This window comes from Micromys minutus (assembly GCF_963924665.1).
Source record: "Micromys minutus genome assembly, chromosome: 27".
NCBI lineage: Eukaryota > Metazoa > Chordata > Mammalia > Rodentia > Muridae > Micromys > Micromys minutus.
Window position 1 is genome coordinate 37,790,794 of NC_137962.1, and position 15,290 is coordinate 37,806,083.

The window sequence follows — 15,290 nt, forward strand, 5'->3', positions numbered from 1 at the left end:
GCCTCGCCCCGCCCAACGATCGCCAGCCGGCCAATCGGCGCGGGCCCTGGTGCGGGCGCGGCCGTCGGGCGGAGAGGGACCGCCGCCTCTGCAAGGCTTGCGGGGACCTCACGGGCAGCCCAGCCGACGCCGTGCGTCTCTGGCCTTCCGAGCCAGGCCAGGGTGAGGAGCCCCGGCGTGGAAGTGAACGTGAAGCTGAACTGTATAGTCAGAGCCACGTGCGGCCTTGGAGCCACGCCCGCCTCCCAGCTGCGACCCATCGGTGCGGGAGAGGTCGGAAACTTGACTGACCCTTGACGCTCGCATCCAGCACTCTCCCGGACTCAGCCCAGCGGGTCCAGCCTCATCTTCCCGCGGGCAGGGCCCAGAGCACGTGTTCTAGTCCGGACGCCTGCGGGGTTTAGTAGCGTCCTGACCCTTTCCGGCCTTCAGGGTGCAAGTGTGTGTGTGTGTGCTGTTGGGCAAGACAGTGCGGACTGTGTAGGGGGCAGTTGGTGTGGGAAAGCAAAGATGCTAATGAAATTCCTAGTCCTCCCGCCCACGCGTCCCAGTTCTGAGATCAGAGGCCTCCAGGGGGCTGTCAATTCAACGTCCTCACTACATTTTCTCCCCTCCTAAAAGAACCACCGAAATAGAAAGAAATGTAAGCAGGCAGCAGTGAATTTGCCCCTCGTTTTAATTTGAAGTGGTATGTGCGTGTGTTTGGGCCTGATAGGCTGCCAGAGGCCTGATTACTATATTAGCGATTCAAAATACATGTTTGAGCCCAAGGAAGGAAGCTGAGCACAGACACAAGCGTGCACACCACCACCAGAGGATCTGCTGTTTCCCATTGGATTAAATACAATCTTCTTAGTCATTAACATATTATTTTGTTCGCGTGCCGCTGTACAATTTTGATTCTCTACATTCAAAATATTTTCAGATCATAGCAACCAAAGGTTCACATTTCTCTCATTTTGTAGCACAGCGACTTGGAGCTGGAAGGAGCTTTAGAAATGAGTCCAACCCCCTCATTTCACAAACGAGGAAATTGAGGCCTAGAGATAAACGCTTTTCTGTATCTCCCGAGAAAGGAGAGGCTAAGCAGAGGAACTGCTACGCTCTCTGTGGTGTAGGAGGTCCTTTCCCTACGTGTGGTCTCCCTTGCTTGTTCTTATGAAGAAAGAGAGGTTATTGGGGTTACTGGGGATGTGTATGAAGGAGTCAATGGACATTTCTAGAGGGCGCATGCGCGCTCTCTTTCTCACTTCTTTCCTTCCTCTCTCTGTATCTCTGTCTCTTTCTCCCTTCTTCCCTTTCTCAATCCCCCCCCCCCCCCATGCTTGGGATAAAAGTCAGGGCTTTTGCATATTAGGAAAGAGCACTTTCATTGATCTGTACCCCACCGCCTCATTGACAGGAAAAATGAGCGATTAGATTGTCTGCAGGAACTGGAGAGATAGATGGGCAAGAGCACTGGAGGCTTGCTCAGAGGACCCGGGGCCTACGTGGTGGCACACACCCATCAATAACTCAAGTCCTGGACTCTTCTGTCCTCTGCAGGCACCTGGTACGCATATGGTACACAGACATAAATGCAAACAAAACATCCATACGCATAACGTTTTTTTTTTAATGTAATAAAAAAAATCTACAGAGTTTGTGGCAATAGTCACTGCTGGCCTTGGGGATGGCCAGCAGCAGCAAAGGTGCCTGTCACTTCAGATGTTCTTCACCACTCTTGAGAATCAGAAGGTTTCACCTCTGGTGACACTCCACTCTCAAAGCACTATAGGCGCCGTCTGCCATTAGTCAGGAGAGCGTTTGCTTGCTGTGGAAGCCCTGTGAGCGGCCAGGCCCTCTGCTTAGGGAATGCAGGAGCTTGAAGCAGTAAAGGGGAGGAAGAGATAGCCAAGGCTAACACAGCCGAAGAGGACAGCATGAGTGTAGCAAATGTGCTTTAGTAACTGCTGGCAAGCCGCATGCCATGCACCTGCCGCCCAGCAGCAGAGGAGCTGAGACAGGAGGATGGTGACTTAGAAGCTGACTGCTACTGCCACACACAAGCTTGGAGGGGAGACTGGTTTAATGAGCATTTACTTGGTGTTTACTGTGTGCACCTGGTACAATCCACCTTTGCATTTTATTTCATTTTGTTCTATCTTTTGAGAGAGAATCTCAGCCCAGGACCTCAAACACATCATAAATAGGGAAGACTCGCTTTGAATTCATTATCCTCCTCCCAAACACTAGGATTACAGGCATAGGTCACCCTCCCAAGTTCAGTGTATATTTCCCAAGAGAATGAACCAGGGGTCTGGGCATGGGACTCATGCCTGTATTTTTAGCATTTGAGGGGCTGAGGCAGGAGGATTGCTATGAATTGAAGGCAAACATCAGGCTACTGGGGTTGTTTGACTAAGAAATGCTCCCAATATGTGTATTCAAACACTTGGTCCTCAATTGGTGGCATCTGTTTGGGGAGGTTATGAAACCTTTAGAAGGTGTAATATAGTGTTGCTTTCTATTTCTATTTCGCTGTGATAAAACACCATGACCAAGACAACTTATAGAAGAGTTTATTTGGAATTGTGGTTACAGAGGGTTAGAGCCCATGATGGCAGAGTAAAGGCTTGGCAGCAGGAGTGGAAATCTGGGGGAGGATTCATTGTTAACTAAAAACATGAAGCAGAGATCAAGCTAGAAATGATGCCAGTCTTTAAGCTTTCAGAGCTTGCCCCCAGTGACATGCCTCTTCCAGCAAGACCACACCTCCTCCAGCAAGGCCACACCTCCTCCAGCAAGGTCACACCTCCTCCAGCAAGGCCACACCTCCTCCAGCAAGGCCACACCCCTCCAGCAAGGCCACACCTCCTCCAGCAAAGCCACACCTCCTAAGCCTTCCCAAACAGCACCACTGACTAGGAACCAAGCCTTCAAATGCCTAAGACTATGGAGGATGCCTCATTCTAACTACCACATAGAGCCTTGCTGGAGAAAGAATATTACTGGGGATAGGCTTTGAGAACTCACAACCTCTCCCTACTTCCAGATGGCTCTCCCTGCTTTGTGGTTGTGGCTGAGATATGATCTCTCAGCTTCCTGATCTGGCTGTCAGGCCTGCTATTTGCTGCCATGGGTCCCTGCCACAATGGACTCTTATCCCTCTAGACTGGTAAGCCCAAATAAACCCTTTCTTCTATAAATTGCCTTTATCATGGCCATTTGTAGACAAAAACAAAACAAGACAGAAAAGTAATAAATATGAAACTTGGTACTGAGAGTAGCCATGTTGAGTTTTGGAGAAATGTGGAAGACTATGGAACTTTGGACAAGAAGAGCAGTTGAATGCTGTAAGCAGCTTAGCGGTCTGTTCTTATAGGAGCCCAGAAGACAACAGGGTGATAGTAATAAGGATGGTAGGGACTAAAGAGATTTCAGGGGAGAGATGGCTCAGTGGTTAAGAGCACTAACTGTTCTTCCAGAGGTCCTGAGTTCAATTCCCAGCAACCACATGGTGGTTCACAACCATCTATAATGAGATCTGATGCCCTCTTCTGGTGTGTCTGAAGAGAGTAATAGTGTATTCATATACATAAAGTAAATGAACAAATAAATAAAAAGATTTCGGATGAGAACAGTGAGCTATAAGTGTTTTGACAGACACTTCTGCTCATGTCCTAAGAACTTGCCTGAGCCTAAAATTTAAAGCAATGGGCTAACATATTTGTCACAGAAAATTTCTTTAAAATATTTTAGAATTATGTTATTATTTTGTGGGTATGGGTGTTTTGTCTGCATGTATGAGTACCATGTACAGGCAGAGCCCTTGAAGGCCAGAAGAGTTTATTGGATCCTGTGATTGGAGTTATAAACAGTTGTGGGCTGCCATGTGGGGGTTAGATTCATATCTCTGGACGAGCAATCAGTGCTCTTACTCACTGAGCCATCTCTCCAGCGTGTGGTGGAAGAGATTTCAACACTGTGGAATGGTTGCTACTGATGAGTCTTATACATGACAAAAAAGCAAGGGGCAGAAAGAAATACAAAAGGTACAGTTTGGAGGTTAAAAAAAAAGCACCAGGAAGCTTAGTGTTACAGCCCAGGGACATGTCGGAAGAGAGGCAGCAATTGAGGAGACCAGCAGCATTGGCGAGAGGCCTGCCCTGCACTGGAACAACAGGGTAATGATGCTGACCTTTCTTGACCTAGAGGTTAAGCAAGGTCACATGTTTGATAGAATTAGTACTTTGACTGGCAGAAAGTGATTTATAGTGATGTTCTAAGACTTTAGAGTGCTCAATAATCACCTGGGCGAGGAGTGTCTGGTTAAAATACAGGTTTGGATTTAGTAAGCCTTGGATGGAGCCTGAGATTCCGTGTTTCTAAGAAGTCCCAGGCTGATGGGCAGGTGGAGTTTTTTGTGGTGTGTGTTTCAGGGGTGGTTGGATAGGAACACGAATGGAATCCAGCTTTCCTAATAGCCTCTGTGTGTACCTGAGAAAGTGAGTTCTCCTGGCTGAGCCTTGTTAAATCTCCAGTTAAATACAGGCAAGTCCTAGTGAGAAGGACTCTTAGAGAAGGCAAGCAGGCTAGTGGAAATGCAGTCAGCGCTTTGCAGAAGGTCTAGGGTACACAGCAGCTGATCTCGGAAGTTCGTTTGAGAGCCCGGGAAGAGGAGACTAGGTAAAGAGGGACAAACTATAGAGACCTCAGCTTTGTTTATTGATTGATTGATTTGAGTCAGGGCTTTGCTATGTGGCCCTAACTGGCCTTGAATTCTCCTGACTTGGTCTCCAAACTGATTGAGTGGACTACAGGTAAGTCACCTCTGTCTGGGACCTGACCTTAGTGGTCTCTATGATATAGCCACAGCAGAGCCGCTGAGGGTTGAGAGACTGATAGGGTTGTAACAATACAGCAGCAATGCTATGCCAGGCACCATGCTAAGCATTTGATGTTTCAAATGAACTTATCCTTGAAAATCTCCCATCTTTGTTCTCCATGCTAGTTAAGGGAACACAGAGAAGTTCAGAGCTCACGTTAGCTCATCCTCCCCCTCAGGTTGCAGTGCTGCCTTAGATGAAGATATGAGAAAAGGAAAGTAAGGTCTGGCAATTTACCCCTTCAGTAGACACTTGCTAAGGGCTTAGCCTTGTGCTTAGAGTCAGAAGCCATTTAGTCTACCAGCCACTAGCCGGACCTTTTCTTTTTATTGGTTCTTTGTGAATGTCACATCATGCACCCCAATCCCACTCATCCCCCAGTCCCTTCATATCGGCCCTCTGCCCTTGCAACCTTCCCCCACCCCCTTTCAAGAGAAAATAAAAGGATAAAAAAATAAAAACCAAAATGAATCTTGTTCATTGCAGTATGTATGGTTTGAGGTTTTTGGCTTCTGCTACACTATCAAAACTGGATCCTCACTGGGACCCCTGTTGAGTATACTCTTGTCCTGTGTCATGGAGGTCCTGCAGCTTTGGACCAGCCCCTTCATGCACTCCAGCAGTTCATAGATGAGGTAGTTCTTGGGGTGGGCCAACTCAAAGTCCTGGATCTGAGCCTGCTTGGTAGATGAATTGGTGAGTCCACCAGCTTTATTGACTCTTACTGAGCATCAGGCCCTGTATCAGGCCCTGCAGAACATGGAAGCAGCTGGAAGGCAAGTCAAGCTCACCCCAGCCCTACGTTGAAGTAGAAGGATTTAAATATGTTTCCCCCAATTCAAAGGCCACAAATATTATGTGACCAGACTTGGGTTTGGACAGAAGGTTAGAATATTTTAGAAACATCTCACATTGGAAAAGATCGTTCTACATCTGATGGGAAACACACTGATTATTTAATAATGCTTACTCTTACATACCAAAGGCCCTACTTATTCACTCTGCATTTTTGAGAGGTTGATAAGTACTAGGCAACATGCTTGCCACTGGGAATAAGAAAGAAGACCTGGACATCATGGGTGGCTTCTCCGGTACCTCCCATATATAGTTCAGATAGACAGTAAATATTCTCAGTAACAAGAAGCTGGGGTTGTAGCTCAGTGTAGATCACTTGCCTGGGGTGTATGAGGCCCTGAGTTCTATCCCCAGACCTGATCTTCATAAGACAGGTGATAACGGAACATAGTGTCAGAGGGGCTGTGGGTAGGGAGACAGAATGTACAATTAGGAAATTGCATCTGGTCTCCTCTCCCTGAATCTGTTGGCTCTGAAAGGGATTGTAGTGAGCTGCTACAGGTGGATAAACTGAGGCTTTTAAACATGAGATGTCTCCTTTAAGGTCAATGCTGCCAACTGGAAATTCTGGAACACTTAGTTCTATGGCTTCATCCCCCCCCCCATACCTTCACCCTACCCCATAGCTAAACACTGTAGATTACAGTGTAGATAAAAGAAAAGAAAACAAACAAGCAAACAAAAGAAACAAATTGATTTCCTTTAGATACCTGTAGTAATCTTAATCGCTATATAATTTAGGTCCCCTGAGACACAGGGATACCCTGGGAAACCCCTGAGCTTTATTGGTCCTTCTAGTTCTGGGTCTGGGTTGTCGCTGGGTTAGGTGGGGCCCACCCTGGTGGCATTTCCAGCCTGAACCAAGGTGACTGCTGCCTCCCCTAATGAGTCCTTTCCTCTTGGCTCCCTCCTCCTTCCTCTGAAGGACTACCCTCCTCCCCCTAGATCCTTGGCTCCAAGTCACCTTCCTCTCACCCTCCACAGCACTCACTGCAGGCTGCGCCTTCTGCATTTTGTAAAGATATGACACCTTATAGTTAACATTAATTGTAGCTGTGTTCAGCCGCATGCATGTCTATTTTCCTAGGCCCTCCTGTGTAATTTGAGTCCCAAAATAACCCATCTCATGATATATTCTTAGATAAGTTTCCCAGGGGTGACTTTATTCCTCTGTAGCAATTTGTGTCACGAATGCCTGTTATAAAACTTTGGGGACTCACTCACACCTTGGTAAAAAAAAAAAAAAAAAAAAAAAAAAAAAATTCTTGCTGCTGTGTCCCAGAGAAGGCAAGTGAGGGGAAGAGGTTTCTCTTGCATCTGAAGGATCACAGATTCTGGGACCCCAGTGGAGGTACTTTGTCCCCTCACACCTTCTGCAGCTCTAAGAAGTACATACATGGAGATCTCTCACCTGCCCCTAAAACTTTTGGCTATCCATTTTGGGGGTGGGGGAGGAATGACCTTTTATGTGTATAGGTATACATGAATCCACAAAACCAGAATCCCACATACCAGATATCTCATTACCTGTCACTGGTCCTCCGGTGATGACCTTGGTCTGCGTTTACCAATAATCCTGTCAGGCTGGTTTTCTCCAGGACACCCCCCGCCCACACACATACCACTAAATCATTTCCTCTTTGTTGTTTTTGTGTCCCACTTCCACCCTTTTTCTATCTGTAACCACTTTCATAGCACCCCACCCAGATCAAGCACCTTCTTGCCTAGACAACTTTACCCCTGTCACTTCCTTAAGTTTCAGACCTCTTTCTAGAGACTAGGTTGGATTGAGGCAGGTCATCAGGATGACTCTTGCTTGACCCCCTAAACTTTGCCTTGAATTGTCATGTATTGCTCTTCTGATTGTCTTGAGCAGGTCTCCCCACCTGGAGGTGACCTTTTCTATTCATCTCCATCAACACCAGCTGTTCTCTATCTTCCCAGTGCTACAAGCTTTTAATACCTCATGTTGCGGTGAGCCCCAGCCATAAAATTATCTTCATTTCTACTTCATAACTGTAATTTTGCCACAGTTAATGAATCACCATGTAAATATATCTGCTATACAGGATATCTGATAAGCAACCCCCAAAGGAGTCATGACCCACAGATTGAGAACTACCGATCTACTTCCTAGCCAGCTCTCAAAGCTTCTTAAAGTCACCTTAGCCTCTACCTTCACCCTTCCATCTGACTCTTCTTCCGGAGTGTACTCTCTTGGTCCGAACCTACGGGACCTCTAGCATGTGACATCCAGCTTCCAGGTCACCAGACAGGATCAATCAACAAGTACTCAGGAAGTAATCATTCTGGCATAGGTCCTTCAGGTGATGTGGTGATTGTTAATTTTCTCTGAGGAGGGAAAACCCACCATGAATGTGTGGGACACCATCCAATGGGCTGCTGTCCTAGATTAAGAAAGAAAGAAAGAAAAGAAGGAAGGAAGACAGGAGAAGAAAAAAGAAAAGGGGGAAAGAAAAACAGCAGCATTCATTTCTCTTTGCCTTCTGAGTATAAATGTATTGTGACCAGCTGCCGCATGTTCCTGCCGCCATGCTTTCTCTGCTGTGACAGACTGTACCCTGGAGCTATGAGTCAGAGCAAACCCTCCTTCCTTAAGTTGCTTTTGTTTGGTCCCAGAGAGAAAGTAAGTAATACAGCTGGGATCAGAGCTGTTTTAGAAATTGTCTCCCAAAGTCCCTGTGGTCACCACCTTTCAGGGAGGGGAGACAGTCCACTGTAATGGCTCTCTGCCAGATCAGGGTAAGTCTGGTTTCTGCTTATGAGAGTGATCTGTCCTGAGCCTGTTTTGTGTTCCTGCCTACAGAAGGGAAGAAAAGGCTCTTCCTCTCTTGAGGATTCCCTCCTAACCAGTGTCCCCTAATCTGTCTTAGACTTTCCTAGATTCTGTTACTATGCACAGCTGTTGCTGCTGCTGCTCTGGGTTAAGATTCACTATGTAGCCCAAACTGGTCTTGAACTTGTGAGCCTTCTGCCTTTGTTTCCCAGGTTGAAAGATTATAGATGAATGATGCCACACCCAGTTCCAAGTACCATTTAAAATGCATTATTTCACACACACACACACACACTCTCTCTCTCTCTCTCTCTCTCTCTCTCTCTCTGTTTCTGTGTGTGTACAGGTATGTGCACACATGCACATGCGTGTGTGTGTGTGTGTGTGTGTGTGTGTGTGTGTGTACAGGTACCTGAGTAGGCCAGAGGAGAGCATCAAAATCCCCGGAACCAGAGTTACAGGTAGTTGTGAGTCACTGGACATGGATGTTGGAGACTAAACTCAGGTCTTTTGAAAGAGCAGCAAGTGCTCTTAACTGCTGAGCCATCTCTCTAGCACCACCAAGCACCATTTCTATCCTGCCAGTCTGTTTCTAGCTCTCAACCACCAACAGAATTCAAACAGCTTGCAATTCAAATGCAAGAACTTCCATAAGTTTTCTGGACCATCTCTCTTCTCTGCCATTCCCCATCCCTGAGATACACAATTTACCTATTCAGACACATGTGCATACAAACACACAAGTTTACTTTTCTACACATACATGCCATGAACTGCACTAGACGGTGTAGAGTACAGTTGCATTGATTTACACATTCATCTGTTCAGTGCCCTCTCAGGATCCAGTCTGTTTCATGGCTGGACAGAATGTTCCTGCGTCCTCATCTTCAGCTCCCTCTAGAATGCCCCACACTTATCTTCCAAGTCTCCAAGCCCTTTAAGAACTAGCTTGAGATGGGCGTGGGGTTTGGGGAGGTTGCTGGGGAGTGGTGGTAGTTTACACCATTAATCCCAGAACTTGGGAGGTAGAGACAGGCAGATCTCTGAGTTTGAGGCCAGCCTGGTCTAGAAATTGAGTTCCAAGGACAGCCAGAACTTCACAGAGAAACCCTGTCTCAAAACAACTAAGTAAACTAGCTTGAGGTTCACCTTTTTGGAAAAACCTTCCAAATGCCCAGGTCTCTGGTAGCTCTTCTTTTAAGTTCTGTAACAGCCAATGCTCCCTGAAAGAACATCCTATGACAATTCACCATTGGTAACCCCACCCCCACCCCATCCCCATACCCAGTCAGCAGCAGTACCCAGGGGTAAGTAAGAAGCCCAGAAGCCTGGGGTGGGGGGAGTGATGAAGCTCGGGTTGGATAGTTTATCTCCTTTTAGGGAGACCTGAGGGTCCTGCATTCAAGAGTTCATGGTGGGCTGACTCTCACAGACAACTGGAGCAGTGCTGGGAGAGGGGCAGAGGCAGGAGACTCATGGAAAGACCATACTTTATCCTTTTCTGATCCTGCTCCTCCTCCATCAGTTGGAGAAAGGGCCTCATTTAGTCTTAGTCTTCCAAATGCTTAACTGCCTTTCCTTTCTTTCTTTTGTGCTTCGGTTTATTTGGCTGGGCTTTAACTCATGGCCACCCTTCTTCCTCTTTCTCCCAAGTACTGAGATTACAGATGTGAGCTGCCTGCTCAGCACTCTTGTTTTCTATTTAAAAAAAAAAAGATTGAAAATGTGCACCATGTCATATTTCTGACAACACAGCCAGCATGCACAACATCCCCCATACACAGATACACACACACACACACACACACACACACACACACACACACACACAGAGAGAGAGAGAGAGAGAGAGAGAGAGAGAGAGAGAGAGAGAGAGACAGTCTCATTGTTCACCTGAATGGCTGAAAAGACACATGTTCAGTTGAGTTGTTTGCTTTCCACATTTTCACTGAGATGGGCGTGCACTCTAGTGCTGAGCTATGTGCCATTCCTGAGACTGTCAGGGACCTAACATCCTGTTCTTGGGGATACAGACCTTCAGGCCCCTGAGTCTGAGCACTAACACAGTGTCCTTATTCAGGAAGGGACCAAACCAGTACAGGACCACTAGGTGAGAACAGAGGACCTGGAGAGCCTCCGGTAGACAACCAAGAAATGTGTTTTCACAGTAGGAGCCAAGAGCAAGGACAATGGGGAACATTATCCAGCAGAATGAGTCACAGAAGTAGGGGTTGGAGCAAGAGACTGGTGGAGAAGCTCTTGAAACAAATGCAGAATGGTAGTGGTGGGGACAGGGGACAGGGGATGTGGACTTGGGGATGGATTGGACATCATGGAACAAGACAGATGAAGCTTCTTCTTCTTCTTCTTCCTCTTCTTCTTCTTCTTCTTCTTCTTCTTCTTCTTCTTCTTCTTCTTCTTCTTCTTCTTCTTCTTCTTCTTCTTCTTCTTCTTCTTCTTCTTCTTCTTCTTGTCCAGAGACTGTGAGAAGAGGAAGATGGTAAAAAGGAGATATTTGTGTCATTTTGGATGTGAGAAGCTTAGGAGGACCAGGAAAGGGACCAGTAGATCCTTCTAGAACATGCAAGATTGGAGGTGCCATGGGATATCTGATAAGAGGCCTGATGGGTGCCTTGATACACTGGTGTGGAACCGAGGAAGGTGTCCTGGGGTGAGCATTAGAATTAGTGAAGCAGCTGGGGTGGCTCACACCTTTAATCCCAACACTCTGGAGGCAAAGGCAGGTGGATCTCTGTGAGTTCGAGGCCAGCCTGCTCTACAAAGTGACTTCCAGGACAGCCAGGGCTGCAGAGAGAAGCCCTGTCTCAAACAACAATGAAACAAAAGAAAAACTAGACTCAAGCAGCTGAGGATGTGGCACAAAAGTGTCACTTACCATGTACACGAGGCCCTAAGTCTCAACCCCAGTAAGCGGAGAAAAAGACATAAAGAAAAAAGGAAAAAAGAACCAAACTCCAGGCTCAGACAAGGCATTATGAATATAAATTCTTTGAAGTTTGTAGGTCTTGATACCTCACTCTTTTCATCGTAGAACAGGAGAGAGAGAGGTGTGGATCTCTTTGAGTTTGGGGGCAGCCTGGTCTACATGAAGAGGTCCAAGCCAATCAGGACTACACAAGGAGATCCCGTCTCAAACCAACCAAACAACAGACAAAGAATTCCAGAAGTTAAGTTTACCGATAGAATTTCCACAAGTCCTATTTGTCTTCACGGAAGTACATACTTGCTAATCCTTCTATTGCTTTTTTAGAAGATACACTTACTTCATTCCTTGCCTGCCCCCATCCTGAGTTGTACCTTGCCTAAGAGGGGTCTGTGGAGCAGTTCTTCACTGAACATATGCTGTTTACACAACACTAAGGGTTTAGAGCAAGAAGAGCGCCAGCCACGCCTTCTGTTTACGGATGAAGAAATTGAGGTTCAGAAAGATTAAAGCGCTTCTTTAAACTCCAGTAGCTCTGGAGAGAGTGAGGACAGTCAAGGCTGCTGTGCATACCCCCTCCCTTTTCTCTGCACACCCCCCCCAACCCATCTGGACTTGCCATGGTAACTAAGCCTCCTCCAGCGTGGGAAGCAGTTTCCTAGCAACTCCTCATAACCAGGTCAGAGCTGGGGAATGAGACGCCACTTGCTGCCTCCCCGGGGGATTCAGATGTAGAGAAATGGGATGACCACAGATGACCTGCATAGAAGGCTGACTGGGAGCACCTAGGTAAAGGAATTTCACATCGGGATCAGCAAAATGCTGGGAGGACGACACAGCCCTGGCTAGCCTAGGCCTTGTCCACAGAGCAGACACAGAGCCTCCTCCCTACATGCAGCGCTGAGTCTGTTGAATTGCATGGGACCCGTCTCCATTGGCTTGCTGACTTTGTGTGAATGGAGGCCATCGAGAAAAGCTGGTGGCCAGCTATAAACATCTGTGTAGACATTTCGTTTTTCAGGGGAGTTGTTAGTTTTTCAGGGAGGGTTAGTTAGTCAGCCTCACAAACAAGCTGGTTCTTCCTCTTAACAGTCTCCATATACCTGATCTCAACAACCATCCTCCACTCTGCCCACCTGCATCTCCTCCCTGTGGGCTCCCAGGTTCTGCCTTCTATAGGATCTCTTTCTAAAGGCTAAGAGATGGTTGGCTCATTCTTTTGGGATATGGCAGGTTGAGGAGTGGCATCCATTCTTGTCCACGGAATCTGGGAGGATGGCTGCTGAGAACATCTGGATAAGTTTATTTCACTAGTTAAACTTGGAGGCGGTGCTCTTCTTCACCAGACTTTGCCGAGTCTATGTGTCATGTTGGAGTTGTAACAGCCACTGAGAGAAAATGGTGCTGATGCTCAGGAGATCCAGGGATAGCACTGTTGTACCCGTGAAGCAAGCAAGCTAGGCATTGCCCACTCGTAGACTCCCTGTTCAGGTAGCTCATGACAACCTGTGTTTAAAGTAATTCCATTCCAGGCTTCATGATCACATCTCAGGTTCAGGCTGAGTGGGGCTCTCAGTAGATTCCTGGGACAAGATACAAACAAACAAACAAACAAACATCCTCAAGCAAAACTCACCGAACTTGCTTCTATCTGAATAAAATCTAAGATATGGCCGACTCTCTTGTCTTTTATCTCCAGGCTAGATCCATGGTCTACCTGCAGCTACATGCCCAGCTTCTTTCAGGTCTGACTTCCCTTCCACACCTTCCCACGCCTAGGACGCTCCTACGGTACAGGAATGAGGTCATCCTGAAGTGGGTTTCCATTTGCTCCCTAGAACCAACCACACATGTCTCTTTCCCACTACAAGTTCAGTGAAGTCAGGCATGGTGACAGGTTATTTATTTATTTATCTATTTATTTGTATTTATTTATTTATTTAAAGTAGAATTTTCTTTCCAGCGACTTCTTTTAGGCTCATAGCGAAACAGGAGACACAGAACCCCCCCAGAGAGCATGCATAGCCTCCCCTAGTTTCAACAACCGGAGACAGAGCGGTGTGTTTTCTGTAGCTGATGGATCTGTACTGAAGCATTGTCACCTGAAGTCCATAGCTTACATCAGGGGTCACACTTGCTGCTATAGTTTCCATGGTTTCACACGACAGACATGTGCTACTCTGCATGCCATACAGAGTAGTTGGCACCTGTCCTAAACGGTGCCCATGTTTGGTCCAGTCATTCCTCCACCCCCTGTGACCTTAGGAAACAGATCCTATTATTTTTACGTTAGCACTTGAAAAGGTTTTGCTGTTGTTTGTCTTGAAACCAAGTCTTTCTATACAGTTCTGGATGGCCTTGAACTCACTCTGCAGAGTTCTCCAGGCTCTTTTTTTTTTTTTTTTTTTTTTTTTTTTTAAAACTAAATGGTGGATTTCTTCTAATTGACTTTCAAAAATGCCAATCCTGGGGGGACTGGAGTGATTATTCAGTGGTAACGAACGCTAGCTGTTCTTCCCAAGGGTCCTGGTCAGGTTCCCAGAGCCCATGTGATGACTTTCAATGGACTGCCTGGAATTCCATCCAATTCCAATGCCTCTTTCTGACCTCCATGGACACCGGACACCAGGAATATACATGGAACACAGACAGATGTGCAGTCAAAACATTCACAATAAAATAATTTTTATTAGAAATATTAGAAATAAAAATAAAATAGTTTTTAGAATTATATTAAAGAGTGTCAATTATGCTTCTGCACTGAGATCCCCATTCATAAAGCTTGTGTAGTAATTCCATATGGATCTTTCTCTCCTTCTCCTTCAAGGCAGGGCCTCTCCTATGACCCTAGTGTCTTCAAACTGACCATAGTTGAAGAGAACTTTGAATGGTCCATTCTCCTGCCTCCACTTTCTAAGAGCTAGGATTACAGTCATGCACACCACACTTAGTGTGTATGGTACTGGGCATTTGAACCCAGGGCTTCTTCCATGCTAGGTAACCACTCTTCCCACTGAAACTCAGCCCCAGCCTACAGTTGTCTTCTTTTGTTTTTTTAAGTAATTTTTTTGGGTTTATTGTGACATCTTCATTCATACATACCATTACACGGAATCCTTATTTCTTTTTCCACACTCCTCCCCTTTCCCTCTCTGCCCCTCCTGACACACAGTTAGTTCCCCCTTTAGCCTTTGTAGTATATGTAAATATAATATTAAAATTTAAATAAGATGCTTAGTATAAAATTGTAGCTGTGTTATTGCCTTTTCTGCTTTCTCCCTTCCCTAAGCTGCCTCCGGCAAATGTTTTCTTAAAGGCTGTGGCTCTCCTCCCGTTCTTTGACGAGCAGAGTCTACAGCACAGAACAGGAAAGAACACTAATCAGTGCTTTTCTCTCAGAGCCGCTTGCTAAGCCCTTACCAGCAGAGCCTGCATTCATGTATCAACCACTCACTGATCTGTGATCTGTTTGCCTTGAGCTATCCAATCTAGGCGTGGAGGCGGGTCAACAAATCATCCACTATAGCTCTGTGTTTTGAGTACTGGGACAGAAGCCAGCGATGAGGCTTCAGGCAGTTAAAGGAGGGACATGCACATCTGCCATGGCAATGGGCAACTTGAATTCTGAACCAAGAATTAGCATCTAAACCCATGTGTCCATACAAGTCTACTGCATTCACTTGTTTTAAAGTATCAGTTACAAGCTGGGTGTGGTAGCACATGGGTATAATCCCAGCACTGGAGAAATGGAGGATCAGAATTTCAAGGTCATCCCCTGCTACATATCCAATTCAAGGCTACATAAGACCCTCTTTCAGATAAACCA